Here is a 22,245-nt window from a genome sequence, read left to right on the forward strand (position 1 = left end):
TTTCAGTTTCTTCTCTTGTATTTTCCTTGCTATTTTACTGTCCCTTTCCCCCATGTGGAGATGGATTCACATCCGAAACCTAGTTTCACTCTGCGTTTGTGCCACTTTTACAATCTGTGTAGGAGCTTTTCTAGGGAAGTCCAGTGGTGCAATCAGTCAGTGTGTGGTACTTGCACAGCTGTGCACAGTGGAGTCATGGTGAGGTGGTGAGTTCAAGCCTTCACTGGAGCCATTAAACCGTTTGAATGTTTTCCATCCATAAAAAGTTCATTTGCCCTAGCAGTTTCACTGTGACTTTGCAGGTAAAATATTAATAAGGAGAATAATGTTTCGTATTTGATAAAAATAACCACACCAGAAAATATTGAAGAGAAATTGCTTGTTGCACTATTCGCAGCAGGCACTCAGACACAAAAACTTTCCTGTCACTAAAATAAATTCATGAAGAAGAGGAGTGACATCATTGCAAAGGCGATATTTTCTGATGGCTGTTTCGGTTAACAATTATTCGTGTTAGAATTACTACTGTCATTACTACTAATAGTGATAAAAACAGAGGACTCACAGCTCTCTGGGTGTTGGTCTGGACTCTAGAAAGTGTTTCTATTTGTAAGTGGCTCTGGACCTCAACACCTGTTGATGGGCCACTTTTGTCAGACACACCAGTGGAGCCCAAGCCCACCTACACACACATTCACACACACTGACAGATATACACCCACACACTCACACACATGTATTCTCACAGACACTACACACACTCACAGACACAACACAAATTTATACATTCAATCAGACACTCACGCATTCACAGATATACACTCACACACATTCACAGACACACACATAGACACCGTATACATACATAGACACGGCATACACTCTTAGGTACAGATACACTATAACTAACACTAGTGCAGATACTGCTAATATTGCAACAGTAACACTATCACCAAAACATACACTATTCTATCATTGTTACTAACACTGACACAAACTACTTATAATAACACTAATGCTATCATTAAAACTAACACTACTACTACTATAACACTATAATTATAATTAATATTAACATGAATATGAACACTAAAACTAAAACTATCGGTAGCGCTATCATCATTAATACTCACATGAACACTAGCATTAAAACTAACAGTTGTACTCTCATTAATATTAACATGAATACACTAGTATTAGTATTAGTTGCTACCCATGACGTCACATCGCTCTTTGTGACGAAGGCGAGACACCTAGACGCGCACAGTGACGTGACGCCTGTCGCCGTGTTTACCATACTTATGATTTATAAACACTGGAAAAAATGCATTTAAACTGTTACTTACATACATGTGTCAACTTGGAATATAATTTTCTAGCTCTAGGATAGAGTTACCTAAATAATAATATGAATAATCATTGTTTAATTTCGGATTGAACATTATTAACACTAAACGCAGTATGGTAATTGATCGATACAGTCTTTATTGACTGTTTACTAGATATTTAAAACAGGGTCAAGAATGGGAAATGAATCAGTACTCACCAATCGGTGAAGTTAATCGTTTATCCTACGGTTCTTCAGAGATCAATAACTCTCCTCCGTGCACTCAGCGCGCCTCCCGCGGTCTCCCTCTCTGATCCCGGCGCTTTTGCTGGTGTCTGTGACATCACAGCGCTCTTTCTAACAGAGCAGAGCGCGTCTCCGCGGGAGGAGACTCCTGTCCGGAGCCCGGGGGGCTTTTCTTACAGATAAAACATCTCCCAAAAAAAAATACATACTGGGCTGTGAAGAGAAGCGAATCATAACAGTTGGAGAAGGAGAGCGGCAAACCAAGAAATGCAATTAATTAAACAGGGAAAAAAAATTTGTTTACTTCGCAGATTAATGTGTTACAAAGCGTACCCGTGTGGAGCAGTAGAGAACGAGCACGAGTCCCTGAAATAAGAGCTTTTAACAGTTTTACACGAATCTTCAGAGTATAGAAGCCAGGAGGATCAGACTCCTGATCCTAGAGGATAAAATGTGTATCCTGGTTTTATTTCCACCCAGTTCTCAGTTCCATAGGTAGTCTGATGATTTAAATGAACTGTATAACTGTTACAAGACTTCATCTAATTGTAAATTCATAAGACTGTCTGTGAGACACTTGTGAGAGCAGCTGAATCCCAGGGCTGGTGTGGATCACACACAGACAGGTCTTCTGTGTGATCTGAGTCCCACTGCTCAGAGCTACAGACTGGTCAACTGGTCACTATAGTAGTCACAACCATCGGACCATCAGCTACTAATAATCAATATGATGATCAGAGTGTCAATACTGGTGTTTATAAAATAAATACTAAAATCATTCCACACTCACTTGCATTATAAAACACTTAGAAACATGTTTGGGGGCTGACATACAGTAAAGAAAGTAATACAGAAGGGCGGGAGGTCCTGGAAAGGGTTAATAGAAGCTTCTTGCTTCTGACCTGGAACAGAGCCAACAGCTGCCAGATCAGTGACCCCTGAGCCCAGTTCACAGAGTGGAGAATTGGGAGCTCTTCTGTGTTTCTGAGAGGCTGGGAGGAAGGAGAAAAGGGGGAGATGTGACCTGAGTTCAGGCTGTTCTGTCTGATATTATTCATGTAGCAGCACTGATTGTCTGAATGTCCTCTGGATCTGGACTGTCAGGACAAAGAACAGTATGGAGTTGAGCTTAGATAGATAGATAATACTTTATTAAACCCCGTAGGGAAATTGATGTGTTACAGCAGTCCAGCCCAAGACAAGCAAAATAGACATCAGAATAGTTATAAAACAAAAGACAACAAAATAAATAAGTACATAGGTGTGTGCAAAATGTGCTGATCATAGTCACTGTAAAAACAATAAAATATGTGCAAAATGTGCATAGGTTTATACAGACTGATTGTCCAAAAAGTACAATGGAGTAAACATGCTGTCCATAGAGGAGCAAATGAAGGGCTAACAGTCCTAGCCTAGGGCAGCGTTATACACCCTGACCGCCGCCGGGAGGAAAGACCTGCGGAAACGTTCCCTTGAACACCGTAGCTGGAGCAGCCTGTTGCTAAAAGTGCTCCGCTGCCCAGTATAAGTCCCATGAAGCGGATGAGAGGTGTTGTTCATGATGGCTGTGAGCTTGGTCAGCATTCTCCTCTCAGCCACCACCTCCAGGGGGTCAAGGCTCATCCCCAACACAGTGCCAGCCTTCTTGATAAGTTTATTGAGCCTATTTGCATCTTTTGTCATGATGCTGCTGCCCCAGCACACAACAGCGTAGAAAATGGCTGCCGCCACCACTGATTCATAAAAAATGTGTAGCAGTGTTCCACACACACTAAAGGACCTGAGTCTCCTAAGAAAATAGAGTTGGCTCTGACCTTTCTTGTACAGGGCGTCAGTGTTACCAGACCACTCCAGCTTATCATCCAGGTGTACCCCTAAGTACTTGTAGGAATGTACGCCCTCTATGTCCTCACCCTGGATGGAAACAGGGTTCAGCGGAGACTTATTCCTTTGAAAGTTGAAGATCATTTCTTTGGTCTTGCTGGTGTTAAGCTGGAGATGGTTAAGATGACACCACTCCAAAAAATTGGTAATCAAATTTTGCTTCTGTCTGAGTGTGAGTCTGAGCTGTGAATCTGACTGAGAAGAGAATAATGATTTGTTATTCTGCCTCTGAGGATTTTTCTTCTTTGCCAAGTGGTGTTACATCCCCTTCAGATACTCTGCACAGACTGCCAGAGAGAGATGGACAGATAAGAGCACATGCAGCGAGAGAGGTATACTTCTTCATTAACTTTGAAGCAAGTGTTCATTTCTTTTCTGGAACAAGTTGTTTCTGAATTTCAAGAAAGTCATACAACTTCTGAAAGATAAAATACAAATCTTGCTTATCCGGACAGAAGAAATATTGCAAAAAAAAACAAACAACAAATGCCAGTGATTTTTTCTCCTTTTAAAGAAAAGTGGAGAAAAACAACAGCAGTTCATCTCCGTCGGCTTGATTTAGCTTAATACAAGTATTCACTTCTTTTTTTCTGAAAATTACAGCCTGCGAAAGATTAAATACAGTTCTTGGTTATTCTTCGTCAGTGCAGAAGAAATACTGCGGGCTGGCAGGAAAATGCCAGTATTTTATTTCCTTTAACTACAAACATGTGAATGGTGAAAAGCAACGGGGGTGTCTCTCTGTGCAGCTGTTAAACAAAGAGCTGGTGATTCAAGCCCACTCAGGGATGCGCTTCAGATTGTTCTGATGTAAACATAATCTCCGTTAACAATTAATGGGATTTCTTCGCAACACGTTCCCTCTTGAACTTTGCAGGAAATGTGTGTGTTTTACTCGTGTGGAACTACAAGAAGTAAAAAATTAAGTACCTAAGTCAATGTCCAAGAAAACCATTTTCACGTGAGGAATTGTAGCTTTAACTGGCTGTCGGGAGAATTCATTTATACTACGCAAAAATATTTTAAAACTAGATCACAGATTTGTTGGAGAATTTGACAATCCTTGACAATCTGGGTTATGTACTCAGTTTGCTTCCGCTGCGCCACTCTGCTGATTCAACACGACTGCTCTTTCTTTGCTTTCTAAAAGTGCGCCCGAGATGAAATGTCTCAACGGTAAACGCGGACGTCACTTTGAGCACTTGGTCTTTTGTAGTACAAATCATCACACGCTGCTCTACATGGGCGTGTCTTCAAGATCGTTGTGAACCAAAGCTTCCGCTTTCCGAGGCTACTGATTCTTTCGTCGTTAATTCCCAAATCTTCAATGAGAATCAGTGAAACGAAAACCAAACACATGCACACACTCGCGTCCTAGCGTGAAAGAAAAATGATGGAAGCATTTGAGAAATAGCAAGTGATTGCTACCTCTACACAGTTTATAAGGCTGAAAATGATGCAGGAAGGACAGCAAAGTTCTAAAAGCATCGGTTGAAAAGCATCTACATAAGATGACAATTTCTCATAAGTAAAATCTTCAGCTTTAAAAGATTGTCATCCATATTTTTTTGTTTTACTCTTTTTCACATAAAACGCTTTCGATAAATAAACTGTTTTGTAATGAAGGCTGCATTAGAATATGCGTATCTAGCTTTGTTCAATTAAATCGGGACATGTGCCAGTCTCAAATTGATCACTCTTTGCAGGAACACTACGGAAACCTGCAGATGTTCGTTGGGAGAAGTGACTCCTGCAAAAAGTGTAAATCGTTGAGAAAAGGACTCCTCTCGCGAATATATTTCCAATTTCTAAAGAGCCGATTTTCTCGATTTTCGCCATTTTTTATTTTTTTCCGGTTCAGATATTGATCACGTTCGAAAGATGATTTTCAAAATGGACGTGTTACCTGCAAAGTCACCGTGAAACTGTTAATGGCGAAAAGATTCATAGTATTTATTTTCTTAGAATACCAATGTAATTTTTTAGCATTCTTTCAAACAATTTCTTTATAGCTAAAATAACAAATTCATTCCATTCCATCTTATATGTGTTTAATATAGTCTAAAATATTTTCATTTGTATGAAATCAAACTGAAACGTTGCCACTCTGTGGTCAACATAAGATACATATTTCCCCAGATTCTCCTCATTTGTATCTTCCTAGACACAATTCCCCAGACACACACAATTATACAGCCACACATACAATTGATATAACAATACTTATACTCATCCAAAATAGGGGATTAAACACAACAAATGTGTCATCATGGATAAAGTCAGAGAGCTCTCTGAAGAGTGCATATGAGGTTATTCACCAATCTCCCCTCAGAAGTGCCAGATGCTAACAGTCTATTATAGGAGGTGTTCCGTAAGTGTAATCCCTGACAAGGGAGGATTTACAAAATATTACATGGATGTAAATAAATATGATTTCTACTGGACTTTATGTACAGTACTATAGAAATTACAATATAACATTTTTAGATGTTTTTAAGCGAGACACATGATCTAAGACATACATCTGTTTTTGATGATTCTGTTTCTGTTTCATGGGGGATATGAAAAAATCTGGAGGGCACATATTCTGTATTTTTTAATTTTCTATTCTTGCCATGACATACTTCTGGGACTTTTTACATTAAGGGCTACTAGGTCTGAAGCAATGTACCCAGATATCAGAAGCTAGTTACTAGTGATTTTTTGGAATAAACTTTTGTATTCCAAAATGTGTACACTCTAAACAAAAGGCGAACATAGCTATAATTTCCTATATATCCTTTCAGTAAATAATTAATAATTATTAAATTCTAGTATTGACTTCTTTCACTAACATTTTCACATAATGGCAAGAATGCCCATTGCAAGTTTCTCAGTGTTGATTGTGCCACATGTATTTTGTCTCTTGACAGATGCTTCACACAATTTATATCTTTTCCACAACCTTGTTTCTTTGAGTAATGAGATCTTGAGGGTCTGTTTCTGTATGAAATACTCTGTTTTCTGTACCCTGTTCACCTCTTCTGCTGACTGTGTGTCTCTGGCAGGTGTCTCTGCCATTTCTCCTGAAGTGCAGAGTCTCCTGGCCACACAGTCCATTGAAGATGGATGTGACTATGATGATGTCGGAGTCTCCTGACCACACTACCCTCTGAAAAAGGATCTTAGTATGATTATGTCAGAGCACTGTGCAGCTTTGTAGAGGATTCGTCCTGAAGTCAGATTAGAGTTTTTAACTGAGCAATACCATTATGATATGCCTTGTGTTTCTGAGTCATCCCTGTTAAAATACTGTTATATTTCCCTTAATGTATGTAGTTCTGTAGGTTATGAGGTGTTTGATTTCAGATTATCCAGTAACTGTACAGCTGAAAACCTGTACAGTACCCACACAGTCACTGTCCTAGTGAGACCTTGTTACTGTGTCTCCTGCTGTGTCTCTCAGGCTGTAAGACTGACCTGCACTTTTATACCTTTACATTGAGAGACACTGCACTACAACAGAAGGTCTATATGTCCTGCAATTCTGAGATAAGAACTTAATTGTGATTGTTGTTTCCCATTGTCTACTGATTACAGATGTGTGTCATTATCAGAACAAGTAGATACAACATTAATTAATGATCAGTTAATCTGGCCTGATTTCATGTCACTGCCACTTACAGAGTGCTACATATGGAAAATAATCTGCATACATTATAATTGCATCTGTATATTTAGATGCATAAAAGCATCTCACACACAGAAAAATGAAGAAAATAACTCTTACCACCATTCAACCCAGGACACAGCAGCGAGGCTCAAATTTTAGACTTTTCAATCTGAACTGATGACCCTTCCTTTCTAATGAGCTTTTCAAAGACTGAATGTAACCTACTGTATATGTTGTTGTTTTTTGTGCTGAATGATTTTTTTTTTAAATCTTAATTACTCGGATAAGACAATAAGACTAGTGTTGATAAGATGATTGTTGAGCAGGCATCTGAACACACAGAATGAAAGTTTCATTCCTGCTCAGTGGCTTTTCTGGTTCTCCTTTTAGTTTAATTTAGCTTTTTATATTTGCAGAGGAAATGTTTAATATGTTGTTAATCTGATTTATTTACTACACATTGAATGTACTGTATCACTTTGAATTAACCTTTTAAATAAAGCTTTACTTTTCATTGATCTGGTAAAAGTCATTTTCCTGGTCAGTAATAAAATAGTGAAAATGACAGTAGAATCTTGCACAACAATGTATCAAGCTAAGATTGTTTTCCTCTCTAGCAATTTAGAATTATGTTTTAGAGTAGTACTGCTGTGAGCTTTTGAAAGGACGTACATTGTGTTTCCACATCATACTTCCTGATACAAATAATGTTTCCATGATGATAGAACTTCACAGATCCAGCAGCTTGGTAAATAAGTATAATAATACTGTAGCCAGATGATGAATATCAAGGTATTGAGTGCTCAGTGTGTAACGAACAGTTCTTTCCGGACCCTATGCGGACGACACAATCTGAAGAAGTGGGGGAACACTAGGGAAACGTCATGCAGGAATACGGGGCTGAAGACAGGGGGGCGTGTCCAAGGTGCGCTGGTGCACGGGGGAGGTGTGGCCGAGGCGAACAATCCAAAAGAGTAGTCCTTAGGGAATATCCAAAACACAAGGGTAAGTCCAAAACCAGGAGATCCATCAGAACAAAGAATTAAAAACCACGAAGGCCGGGTCGGAACCGGCGGACGGGGAACAGGAACGGGAACAGAGGTTAAAACCTTAACGGGACCAGGCGCTTCCAGGTCCCGGACTCGCACGATATGGAAATCAGATGCAGAGCCCGGATGAGCGTCAGCGCCTGGCTTTTAAGGTGGGCTGGGAATGGGAAACAGGTGCAGAGAATAAAGTCTTGAGTGAAAGGGCTGGAGCACCCTTAAGGAGGGGGGACTATAATCGTGACACAGTGCTTCGGGTTTAACTTCCCTGGCTGAGGAAAGCATAGTGCTGGTAAGAGATCAGTGTCTTCACATCCCCTCCCCAGGGAGAAAATCCTGCAGCAGTGGTGTTGCAGTGGAGGGAGGGGATAGAAAAGAGGTGCCCAGCACCCTCTGTAGCCAGAGAGCTGTTATTAGCAGGGAAGCAGAAGTACGAGGTTAGAATTTGACCTCCACCTAAACTTATCTGAATAACATTATATACAGATGCAGCCACTCAGAACACACAGTTTTTCTTCCAGTAAAAGTTGTGCGGTGCCTTATGCAATTCACTGGCCAAAGACGATCAATAGGTTGCACTTAAATGTTAGTGAAACATTTACTTCATTTATTCTGTTTCTCTACTGTGCATGTTTGAATCTACTTAATATTGAATATTAATATGGAATTTTACAACTAAGGCTAAATTTTGGTAGCTGAAAATAAAAACAGAAGTACTATTTAGCACAATTTTGTTTTGATTTGAACCAATGTTTGCATCTCAATAATCCATTCATCCTTGAAAGAAGCAAAGACAGATGTGTTTTGAATCTCACAATGATCCTGTTCTCCATCCAATAGAAAGGTTTAATGTGATCCCACTAGAAAAAAAGTCAATTTCCATCTGAAATGATGTCCCTTCAAACAATTTGTAATATCTCTAGAAGTTTATACAGTAGAAGCCTGGTTAATTGCTTAAATTTAAACAAATCAGGACTATGGGAATGAGATTTGATTTTGAACTGGGATTTAAATAAATAGGAACACTGCATTCCATTGTGCTTTTTGTATGACAAAAGGTGGGATTCCTGTGTTTTTGATAACTCAGTTGTTAGAGCGGAGGAATATAGTGGGAACAGTGAGGAATCCTTCGGTCTCTGGTTTGAATCTGGCTGGAAGAAAGGTGTTTTTTATTTTCTTTAATCAAAAAGTGAAAATTTGTCATTCACTTAGATGTCCAACGAAAGCTGAGTGAAAGGTGAAGAGCCTCCTGTTCTGAATTCTCCTCACGTTTTCTGGGCTTGTAGACTCCTCACTCTTCCTAAAAGTGCTGCAGATAAAGGTAGTTGTCGGGAGTTCAGTTCAGTGGTAGAGCACATGCCACTCATGTATGAGGCTGTTTCCATTCAGCGGGGTCATCATCCTAGATTTCTTCCTAAACGCGATATCTTTCCTTACTCGTGTGGCTTCCCTCGTGTGTGAATTTCAGCGCGACACATACACATTTATCTGTTTTATAGAGATTCTATTTTAAATCAGTTAAAACGAAAGAAGTACTAATTAAATACATGTTGAAAACACATCTATCTAATTGACAAAAAGGGGCGATGTATTACTAGTAGTGGAGCTGAGCTCTCAGTTGTGCAGTTGATGTTGTTAAATCACTTATTATGTTTTTAAACCACTATACTAAGCACTGGCATGGTGGTGTGTGCAATCCTACCCAACCTTTCTATCGACTGTATGAGTCTCCTGTTCCATCTCCAAATCTTTCCACACATTTTGCCTGTTTCACCACCGTTATCATTAGACTATAGCCACTAATACGAGAATACTGTTCTGAAAGACTGTCATAAATAATAATGTTGAAAAGGGTAATGATAACAGTTTCTTCATTAAGGTAACCATACATTTGCCTGTATAGTACAACTTATTATCTGTATCTGCAAATCCCCAATATTATCTCATGAGAAACAGAAGTGTAGAGTCAAATCAAATTAAATAATACAACAAATCTATTCAATTAACACCCAGATGTAACAGAACTCATTTAAGACTTACACCCCTTTAAATATGTATTTCCTTAATTTCAGTTCTCTCCACCGGGATACCTGGAAATTCACAAAAGCATAATACAGCTACTAAAGTACTAATGTTAAAGATAACATTAAACTTTATTATTTAGATATCACACTTTTATTAATAAAATATGTATTGATAAAATACCTTGTGAATAATTGTAGTGTCTGGAAAGCAATTTTAGTTAAATATAAAAATAATTTTCAAACAAGTGGTGCATCAGTTCATTACTTAATGACGATATTATTTCCACTACATTCAGGACAGTTCTAATGTAATCTATTGTTCCGCTTAGTCTGCTACTTCAGTAACATCTAATGGGCAGCTGCTGTTATTTTAGGTTTGTTGCAATTGAGAACAGGTTCAGTACAGAGCTGCTGACAAATATCAGAGGCCAAGTTTGTTGCAACTGACCCGTTGTAGCTACCAATCAGCAACAAGGAGAAACAAACATCAGTTTTGCCTTTTTTTTAAAAAAAAGGGAAACAGAGTAGTAGTTATTGAGGTCATTTCAGGTACAATGTAAGAACTAAAGTTAACTAGTCCCAGAGTAATGCGTGGGGTCCTATTAACAGAAAAAAAATAGTTGTAACCCAAAAACACAACAAACACAAAATGAGAAGTCTTCCGGGAACCTAGGTAAATCCCTGTAGTTGTCTAACAACTATAAAAAAACAACCAAACGCAACAACTTCAAAAGAAAAAGAACATTTAAAAACAAATCTGGGGAACAACAAAAACAGAATCTAATGCAAGAGCTTTATTAAGTCTTCAGTGCTCCACTCACCTCAGTAGACCTCTCTCATATATTTGTGTGCAGGTCAACTGGAGGTACACATTCCATGCTGAAAAGAGAAGGAAACACAATGTTTCAGCTGTGGAGCCTTCTTTGTGAGTCGAAATAAACCTTTACCTGTTCGTTTGATGTTAATTTATCTCCATCAAATACCTAAGAGTATCTAAACTCGACAGTTGCTTTCAGTAGCTGAAGACACTGCGCCAGGTGAGGCTTGAACTCACAACCTCGACATGACTCCGCTGTGCACTGCTGTATAAGTACCGCGCGCTGACCGATTGCGCCACTGGAGCTGTGTGAGTTGTGCTCCTCATACAGACTGACGCTGCAGAAACAAAGGGTGAAAACGGTTTCGGTTGTGGATCCATCTCCTCATGGGGAAAAGCAACAGTAAAATAGCAAGGAAAATACAAGAAAAGAAACTGAAAGAATTGTGCTAACAGCAAAGAGGGACGGAGGGAGGTGGTCGGACAAGTAAATCAACCCGGCGGATTATTTGTAGCGACATTTTTGAGTCAATCAGCACACGGATCTCTTCATGTGCCTTAAGCTGTGCAGTTTGTATTTTTGATGTCGATAGGTTTCTTCAGAAGTCCAGTAAATTGACAATAATGGAGAACTAGCTGATGCACCCCGTCGTGAAGACCCTCTATAAGGTGATTGCATGTTTCATTTTCAAGTCGCCTCCTTTACACGCAATTGCAGCCCCGAAACTGAGAGAAAGCATGAGAAATGGCTTCAATTTCAATGTGAATCGCAGTACAGGCTCGATGGCTTCACATCTTCCATCGATCACATAAAATTGCAGTAAAGCGCTCTAAATACGACTCTAAAGTACTGGGAAAGATGATTATTTTGAGCGTGCCTCCCAGGGTCTGCTACGAGGCTGAAGTTGGCTTCTTATTCGCCAGCTTCTTCTTCGCGTTTTTCGTTCCACCTTAAATGCTGCTGCTGTGATGTTATGTCGCCTTTCGCCTGTAGATGGATCTCTTCGATCAGTTCTAATCCGGCTGGAATACTGTAGACATCCTCAGTGAAAGGGAATATCCAAATAAATAGCGACTGTCCAAATTATATTTTTGCATGGAATATATTTCAGAAAATCGCAAACCAATTTTGAAAACTCACCATAACACGGACTTACACTGGGAAAAGGTGATTGTACTTTCTGCTTATTGCTACGGCCTTCCCCCCCAATTATGAAAATGTCTCACAGTTCTGACACCGACGTGTGAAAGACAATGTAACAGACTATCAAAATCCTGAAGTACAAAACATTTTAATGCACCAGTTTTTTTAAATATGACCCTCTGATCTTGGCATGTCAGAATACATTGGGAAAAAGTATGGCACGAATTGCACGAATTGCAATAGCACACATTGTTGAGAATATCACTGACCTTGCCGATATTTGCAGGGGATACGAATATTTTGTACATGTTGAACTACAACACGTAAAATTTGAGCTCCTTAGTCAATATCACCGGGAATGTCCAATAATGACGAACATCAGTAGCTCCAAGGAAACTTAGACTCGCACATGGAGTTTTATCTTTGAATGGAGGGTGGGAGAATTCATTTATACTCTCGTTGCTCATTAGCTAAATTATTTTAAAAATATGACACAGATTTGTTCAAGAAACTTGTAATCGCCTTAAAGAGAGTCTTCTTGAAGATGTGCACCAGCTAGCTCTCCACTGTCAATTGACAGGACTTTAGAAGAAACTGTTCTCATACAACCAACATACAAATTACACATCTTAAGTCACATGACGAGAAATCCTTGTACTAAATAACATAAAACTGTCGCTGCAAATTATCACCAAGCTGTTTTATGTGTCTGACCACCTCTCTCCTACTTTGCAGAGAGCACAATTCTTTCTGTTTCTTCATCGCTATTTTACTGTCTCTTTCCCCCACGTGGAGATGGATCCACAGCAGAAACTTTTGGTCCGTTCCTGTTACTCTGTCCGATTGAAAGAGCTGTATTAAAGGCACTCCCATCTCTGCAGGAAAGTTATTGCTGCTCTCAACACAATATACTGCAGCCAAATGTGATAGCGATACTGTCACTGCCTGTGGGCCACGTGTTCCTGCTGTCAGCCTATTATGTCATGTCCATCCACACCCAGAAACATTACTGCTGTAGCACAAGAGTTATATAGGTGCAGTCAATACAGCATGAATCTCTTAATCTCAGAACTGTGGGTTCAGCCCCCACATTGGGTCCCTCTGTGTCAATTTGATCCCCCCAATCCTCCTAGCAGGACCTGATGGCGTAACAGTGATACCCAGTGCCTTATATGACCTTTGCGTAATTCAGCTTTCTTTCCACTTGATTCAGATTTTGATCTGAAATCATCGGCCAAACAAGAGTTTGTCTAAACAGAGGGAGATCTGCTCACAAGCAAGTATTAAACACTTCAGCATTTACTGTTCGAATACCACACTTTGTCAAAACACTGCCGCTTCTTAAGCTAATAAGTAATGGTTTTTGAGCACGCATTGTATTGTTAATGCTTATATTAAAAAAGCATAAATTCACATAATGGAATTTGGACTGAACAAAGTAGTCCAGCCCCTTTACAACATTACATACCCACTGATTAAAGCTTAAAACTACAGCAGCAGGAGTAACAATAATGGCAACAACATGTTTGGAGTTCGGCATTTCATTTATTCTGCGGAAACATCGTATCGGAATGAACTGCCCGAGATAAAAGAGCAATTGCGGCTTCAGATCGTTTTTACAGAGCATTACGTTGTTCTGTTCATACTGACTATACGCTTTAAATTTGTCATTTACTGCAAGCGTTGCTTTTCCAGGCTTTTCGGAAATTCCTCGCATTTGAGCCAGCACTAAAATATTTCATTCCCGTCGCTGAATACATCGTGGAAACGGTATTTGCAACGGAATGCTGTCACACATGAAACCTTTTTGTTATTCGGTTCTGAAGTTTGAAAATGAAAATAAAACGGGGGTCACTTCATAGGCTTGAAAGAAGTCCAAGCAGCATAAAAACCCGCGAATTCTCACAAAGGCTGCACCTTTCTTCTGCTGCTTTTATAAATCAGCCTTAAACATTTGAATGCATACCTTACTGCTGCTAATCACATTCACGTGTTTACGAAGCTTTTTTCTGTCCGTTATGTTTTTGCTAGTTTCTCCGTTTTCCTCGTACTGTGATTGTCAGCGAGCACAACAAGACTGAAACAGTGTAAAGGCAGGTAAAAAAGACAGGGTAAAACGCCTGACTGTCGGGAGTGGGATTTGAACCCGTGCCTCTATTTGGAGAGCGAAACACAAAGCTTAAAAGACACGAATCTGTGAATTTGCTGTTTTAAACCGCTCGATTATCCTGAAGAAATGTGTGCTGATTGCAGTAGTTGCATCCGATTTTCCGTAACTTTAGGACGATTGATACGACTGGTTGAACACAATTTGTGGCGTTTAGCATGACATGGAAAACGGTACCGTAGCATTCGGGTCCGGACTACCAGACTCAGAAACAGTTTTTACCCCCGCACTATCAAACTATTAAACTCCCAGCCTCTCTCACTGTGACCTCACCTCTCACCTATGATCTGAATCTCACAGTGCCTTTTTTCTTACCAAAAACCCAAACACACATTGAAAATCTACCTCTACCATACATGTCAAAAGTTCACTCCCCATAATTTCTATCCCTTTATTTCATTCTTTTGATGCATGTTTTTGCACATAACCTGTTACCTTTTTGTTGTTTTGCACACTGCCTGTTGTTGTTTTTTGCACATCGGCTGTTGTCTCTGTCTTTCTTTTGTTATACAATTGTATTGTTGTTGTGTTTTTTTCTTTGTACTACTTATGTCCGAGAGCTAGCTAAATAGCATTTCGTTATACCATATACCTGCGTATGAGTATAATGACAATAAACTTGAACTTGAACTTGACATAGTCTTGCAGGCAGTATATTATTTTATCGTTTACTCGTTTAAAAAAACACGGTCTTCTCGTTCCTAACTCAGATTTTTAGTGCTTTCGAACGTTATTTCCAACCTGGACTGACAGCTCACCCGATCTGTTTGTGATCAGACCATGGAGTGGGGGGCTGTACCAACCGCACGTTCCTTCCCAATGCTGAGGCGATCATTCGGAAGATGGGTGTGAAGAGAGACAAGCTTTGTCGACTAAAAAACAAGGCAGGATATGCAAGAATACTAATCACTGGCGACAGTTATGCTCTCTTACTATTGAGACTCCTACATTGCGATTTTTTTGAAGACTTTGAAACTAAAGGAAAGCAGTGACAAAAGAAACAGGCACAGGCGGGGTTTGAACCCACGATCTTCGGTTTACGAGACAGACGCGTTACCACTTGGCCACCGTCCCTTTGAGTAAACGGGGGAATAATGTTGTTCAAATTATTTTTTTCTGAATGTGGTTTACATCGCCTGGAGGCAGCAACAACAATAAAAGGGATACTTAACAAGGAGATACGCAGTAGCAGTGCGACTCCAACAGATGCTCCTGAAGAGACTGGAGGTTTAAGTCAGCTCCTTAGAACGCTCGGCCGCGTTACTCTCAACAGCGGCTCTTTAGCTCTTGTTGTTTGACCTAGTGGTTTTATAACGCGTGGAAACGACCGCAACTTCGTTTTCTGAGATGCTTTCTCTCACGTGGTGAAATCTCGACCTCTTTGGCATCTCTGGCTTTAGTTCTTCTGTAGAGCAGGCTTTCACACCTCTGCTTATAGTGCCCTTGAAGTCATTTTATTTTTACAGGAAGACGCATTCCCTAACGACCTCTCCTGTTTTAGAAATGCTTTATAAGGCGTGTTTGATTCAACGGACAAACAGTATACTAATTGTACAATGCAGATCTATGCGGCATTCGTACTGGATTTGACTGGGATTCTGAAATACTTCTTGCAAAGGTATTCAGACTTTCTAGAACCTATAATACAACCACAGACCTGAAACTCCCTAGCTTCCAATCTCTGATGTTGCTGTCCTTAAACTCGGACGTGATGTTCTGCAGACGTGCACTGTCTCTTTACTCTCGTTGTTTTCAAAACGACCTCCATTGTCGGGCGCAGTTGAAGTGGAACTGACCTGACTGCACAGGAAAGTACGGAATGATAAAATGTTTCTACGGCACAAAATGTCCCTTCAGACCCTCGTCATGTCTCTTTGAGGAACGGGCAGGTAGAGAGGTTTAACAGATGCTCATGATGTTTCACACGGGGTGTTACCTGTTGTAGTGTTTCAAAAGATGTGTTAACGGACCACAGATTATCTTGAAAAGATTTGGGTTTGTACTGGCTGGGATTCAAACCCGACTTAATTATTTGGAAGGCACCTGTAGCACCAACACACTTCCGAGAAGCACCTGCAAATAATCACAATCCTCTCTCTCACCTACAAAGTTAAGGAGACACAGACGTCCAATGAAAACTAATTTTAATTCACTCAAGGCTCCACTCTTTTGTTGTGATGTCATTTTAATTAATATTAGCTTTGATAAGGTGTCGTTTTTGCCTCTTAAAGTAAAAGTCTGCTCCTTTCTTCCTGGTATAGAAATAACATGTTCCATCTTTGTTTAAAAACACCACTAAAAGTAAATTATTCAGCTCTAACGCCTGTGTGCATTGACAAGACATCTCAAAAGGACTTATCAAATAAGAACACGATCCTTCCTGTTACCATTCCTGTGGTTGGGGCGTTACAACATTTGCAGACAGGGCTTTATCACTCGAGTTGTACAGAACAAGTGTGCATCGGTCCATGAAAATCATCAGTAGTGCTGTTTTTCTATGCATAGTTTAATCAAGAGCACATAAAAGACGTAAAAAGCTTTCAAATAAAACAGAATTGAAAGACAGTCGAGTAAGGAGGTAGAAAAAAAGCACTCCCCCCTCTGGGAATTAACCACCGTCGCACGTGTGACTGGATACAAAAATAATATATTAATTTTTGCCCAGTCTCTTGAAGCTTCAATGCGATTATTTTTCCTTCCTTATTTCTTCATTCCCATTAATTTACTCTGTAGTAGAGGAAACGCGAAAGTAGGAAACTGCAGGCATTCTTCATGAATGGTGGATTGTGATCAGTGAGCATCTGCACATCTCTAAGTCTGTTCCACTACCTTTTCCATCGGGGATGTAGCTCAGTGGTAGAGCGCATGCTTCGCATGTATGAGGTCCCGGGTTCAATCCCTGGCATCTCCAAGTGCTTTATATTACAGTACTCACATTGCAATCTTCTGTTGAGTGAGAACTCTTTGCTCGTGTTCAGAGAGAGCCAGGTTTACACAATTAAACTCGACGTGCCGCAGAGTTGCGCTGCTGTTTTAAATGTACCTCATTTAGTTCTGTTAAATCCTAAATTATTTGAACTAGTAATTTAGTTCAAATTCAGGAAATCCAGAGATTGCTTCACACTTGTCGTGACTGTTGCAGAAAACACCTGTTGAATCTCACCCGGGATTTCTTGAGAGATCATTCAGCGAGCGAATCCTCCTTCTGAACTCCGCACTAAACTGAAAGCTTCACGAACTCCTCACTGCGTGTCCTGTACTGTTACAAATGCTCTCGTCTAGATGTGAAGCACAGCCATAAACACACTTTGAACTTTTTCCGTTTGTTTAGGTAAATGCAAAAGAGCATGACAAGTATTGATCGAATAAAATATCCATGGCACAACTCGAGAAAGTACTGAAGGACTACACATCGACTTTTGATGATTACAAGAGATTCAAGAAACACAACCGTCCGCACCTGGGTTTGGATCCTGAACGCTAGAGTTAAAAGAACATAAGCGACGGATATGACCTATAAACTCTCTTAATTGTCTTATAGTTTATGAAATAAAACAATTTCTTAATAATTTCTTACTGTTGATAGACGATTTATTGAATTTTAACAAAATCACAATTACAAACTTTTTCGGTTAAACTGTTATTCACATACTCTAACGTAAATAAACGTTAGTGTCTTCCGGTGTGTGAGCCAATTTCTCCAAAAAATATTTGTTAGTCTGTCAGGAGGCTGTGCAAGGTGTTAAGAAATAGAATTTCTAAAAGACAGGCTCCCTAAGCTTAACATCAAGGCAGAAAAAATGCTGTTTTCTCTACAGAAATGCTCTTTAAATTTCAGCACTGTTGCAACTCCCTTTATAAAGGGTGTGCACACATATACAACCAAGGCATTGAAAGTTTTTTTTTAATTATTGTTCCAAAAAATGTTCCATTTGTTTTCTTTTTAATGTTGTTGATTAAAAGATTGTATTAAATGTGAAAAAAAATCTGAATGTGAAAAAAGGTCAAAATGCTATTGAAAAAATCAGTAATGTGAGGAAAGATTAATTGCGGGAGCCCCTTACCTCCCCATGTCATGCTGTATTTCTCACTCATTCTACTGGGAGTGGTGCCGTCGCTTCTGGATAATGTCTGTCAGTGGTCATTCCAGACGGGTCAGGTATGACTGCTCTTCGGCACAAGAGACACGTGACTTGCGAGGATCCCGACAGTGTCGACTTTTTTTCAGAGCCCGGATAGCTCAGTCGGTAGAGCATCAGACTTTTAATCTGAGGGCCCAGGGTTCAACTCCTTGTTCAGGCGGTTGTACTGTTCTTAAGTCTATTGTGAATGTCATTCTAAGCAGTCTTTTATCTTTCACTCTTCTAGCTTTACTGTGGTTATTTTAAATGTCCATTGCTTGTATTTTCTTTAGTGTTTCATTTCACAAACCGAAAATGTTCAAGTAGATCATGTTACTACACTCCACATAGATAATCTAATTGAAATCACAGTAGAGTACAGGACACGCAGTGAGGAGCTCACACAGTGAGTACTCTTGAATACGACAAGAGGAAAGGCACACTGCACATCTGCAGAACATCACGTCCGAGTTCACAGCGACAGCAGAGGTTGGAAGCGAAGTAGTTTTTTATTACTCGCTCGCTGAACGATCTCTCAAGAAACCTCGGTTGAGATTTAACGGGTGTCTAATAATCACGTTCAAAAAGGTGACGATAAGTTTTGTTTTTAACTAGGTAGCCTTAATGGCAACACGGTGTGAGTAGATATTAAAGCAGCTGCAGACAGAGTACCCGTAATGGCAACACATTTCTACTTTGAGTTCGGCTTTTCTTATTTCTTCTGCAGAACCAGTGGTATCGGAATATACTGATCCGCATAAGAAGGCTTTCGGGTTCTGATCATTTTTATTGAGCGCTGCTCTAAACTTTACATTTGCTCGGGCTAGTTTTCCCCATGAAAAAAGGACATATCCCTAATTACATGATTTCACTTTTCTTATCAACGAGTAGAAATAAAATATATACTTCATTATAAGTACCACAGGCAAGATGGCTGGTGGTCTAAGGCATTGCGTTCAGATCGCAGTTACCCCTGGAGACGTTTGTTAAAATCTCACTTCTAATAAAGAGGTCTTTCTCGTTAGAGTAGAAACGATAGAAGCCTTAAGCGGGGAAAAAAATCACAACATCTCGCATTTCACGTGTTCAATGTTAACTGTCTCAGTGGTTGCCTCGGTGATTGATGGCTCTTCTCCCTCGCAGGGTGACGGCAAACTTCTTCAGAGAGGGAGTCTCCCACGCACGGCTTTTCTTTATCAAGAGCTGAGACAACAGAAACAGACTTCAAACTGACATGAATTACTTCTTGAGCGTTTATGATCGTCTTTAAAAGCTGAGAGCAGGTGAAAAAGTCTTTGGAAATGAGGAAATGACTGCTGACAGTAAACAGAGCTGACGCTCAGCTGCAGACAAGCGCTCCTCGTTAGTATAGTGCTGAGTACCCCCGCTTGTTGCGCGGGAGACCGGGGTACGTTTCTGTGACAGGGCGCTGGTTTAATTTTTTAACAACCTGACTTCACTTAAAAAGTGTGTACTGTGTACTACGTTTCGGACTAGTTACTGCGGTAGAATATGGAGATCATCTCCAGCTTTGAGCTCAACTGCAACAAGAAGTCATGCTAAATGTAGTATTGTGAGTAGACATCGTGAGACAACAGAACGAGAGAGTAGAAGGCGGGAATATAAGGTGTAAGGGCGTGATCTGTGTAGTTAATAAAATAGTTAAAATAATATAAAAACGTCTCTTTATTAAGATACACAACATTTATGGCGACGAGAGATGAGTGCTTGACGGACTCAAAGCGAGCAGAACACTGCAGATTTTAGTTCTCTTGCTGGTAGAAACGAGCTTCTGAATTTTCGGACTTTTCGTTTAGCTTGCGCCATGGAAGATATGGCAACCGCGCCGAGAAGCTTTGCTTATGCCCAGCTTTTTCCACCGCTTCTACTGAACCTCGGAGCTGCAGGAGGAAGGGCTGACTTTAGAAAGAGCTCTTAAAGTCGCTAGAATTCATGAAGCAGCTCAAGCAGAATCAAGAATGCTTTCTGACCACAGTGACAAAGTGACACTGAACGGGGCGCTCGCTCAAACTTTACAAACAAAAGCCGAGCAGCAGGACGCAGTCATGCTAGAGATATAGAAGAACAGGGGACGGCTGACATTACATGTTACAGGTGCGGACTAACAACGCACAAAGCAGATGAATGCGGAGCGTGAACAGCAAAATGTCTACACTGTAAGAAAACAGGACATTATGCACACGTCTGCAGAACATCACGTCCGAGTTTAAGGACAGCAACATCAGAGATTGGAAGCTAGGGAGTTTCAGGTCTGTGGTTGTAATATAGGTTCTAGAAAGTCTGAATACCTTTGCAAGAAGTATTTCAGAATCCCAGTCAAATCCAGTACGAATGCCGCGTAGATCTGCATTGTACAATTAGTATACTGTTTGTCCGTTGAATCAAACACGACTTATGAAGCATTTCTAAAACAGGAGAGATCGTTAGGGAATGCGTCTTCCTGTAAAAATAAAATGACTTCAAGGGCACTATAAGCAGAGGTGTGAAAGCCTGCTCTACTGAAGAACTATAGCCAGAGATGCCAAAGAGGTCGAGATTTCACCACGTGAGAGAAAGCATCTCAGAAAACGAAGTTGCGGTCGTTTCCACGCGTTATAAGTTCCAAGATGGCGCCGTGTTAGTGGCAGCCTGCTACAGCAGCTCTGTGTCTTTTTGTTTCTTTCAGTTAGTTAATGCTAGTGTGTTAGTGTTTTTTCTTCATACCTTTGCCGGCAACTAGATTTGCGATCACAACATGATGGATACTAGGAAGCTGAGAAACTTTTTCTTGTTTTTTCTGATACTTGGACCTCTGTGGCTATCGAGTTGCAATGCTGATAGCCACAGAAGCATTGTCTACACGCGGGACCAGCTGATCGCGCTAGCGCGTCCGGCTCTACTCACTGGAGAGAAGCCATCGGTGCCGGAGGAGCTGAGGAGGAGAAGCCGAGGCTGTAGGGCTGGTGCGACGCGAAAGTCGAAGAGAAGGAGATTTAAACCCTACCTTCCTTCGATCATCATGGGAAATGTGAGGTCCTTAGTGAACAAGATGGACGAACTGGGAGCATTGGTGAGAAGCCAGAGGGAGTATCGTGAATGCAGTATCATGTGTTTCACCGAGACGTGGCTGCAGGAACTTATTCCGGACTCGAACGTTACCATCGGCGGCTTTCAGACGGTGCGGGCGGACAGAAACACCGAGAGCGGTAAGAGGAAAGGAGGGGGGCTCGCGGTGCTTGTAAACAACAGATGGTGTAATCCTGGACATACTCATGTTAAGGAGCGCGTCTGCAACCCGGACATCGAACTGGTAGCCGTAGGACTGCGTCCGTACTATCTGCCGCGGGAGTTTACATGCGCCATCTTTGTTGTTGTTTACATTCCACCTACGGCAAATGCAGAGGTAGCGTGTGACGTCATAAACACAGTCACAGCCAGGCTACAAACAAAGCACCCAAGCGCTTTTATAGCTATTTCAGGGGACTTTAACCACGTATCTATTTCCACCACTCTGCCTACTTTCCACCAGTTTGTTAAGTGCCCGACCAGAGAAAACAAAACACTGGACTTATTATATGCCAATGCTAAGGATGCATATAGTTCCACAGCCCTTCCCCCCCTTGGCAGATCAGATCACAACCTTGTCTTGCTTACACCACTGTACACGCCTATTGTCCAGCGCCAACCTGTGACCATGAGGACTGTGAGGAGATGGTCTCAGGAGGCTATGGAGGATCTACGTGGTGCTTTGGAGGCCACCGACTGGGATGTGCTGTGCGAACCACATGGGGACGACATAGACAGTATGGTGGACTGT

General features: G+C 40.7%; 2 non-coding genes across 2 annotated transcripts; one reads left to right on the forward strand and one right to left on the reverse strand.

Moving 5' to 3' along the window:
• Positions 1–11,208: 11,208 nt before the first annotated feature.
• trnai-uau (transfer RNA isoleucine (anticodon UAU)) lies at positions 11,209–11,302 on the reverse strand. Its single transcript has 2 exons — positions 11,265–11,302; positions 11,209–11,244 (listed from the first exon to the last, which is right to left on the reverse strand). It is a non-coding gene; the product is annotated as a tRNA-Ile (tRNA).
• A 5,844-nt stretch (positions 11,303–17,146) lies between these two features.
• trnaa-cgc (transfer RNA alanine (anticodon CGC)) lies at positions 17,147–17,218 on the forward strand. The gene has a single exon. It is a non-coding gene; the product is annotated as a tRNA-Ala (tRNA).
• Positions 17,219–22,245: the final 5,027 nt, after the last annotated feature.

The sequence above is a fragment of the Atractosteus spatula genome (assembly GCF_055471065.1).
Source record: "Atractosteus spatula isolate fAtrSpa1 chromosome 10 unlocalized genomic scaffold, fAtrSpa1.hap1 SUPER_10_unloc_10, whole genome shotgun sequence".
NCBI lineage: Eukaryota > Metazoa > Chordata > Actinopteri > Semionotiformes > Lepisosteidae > Atractosteus > Atractosteus spatula.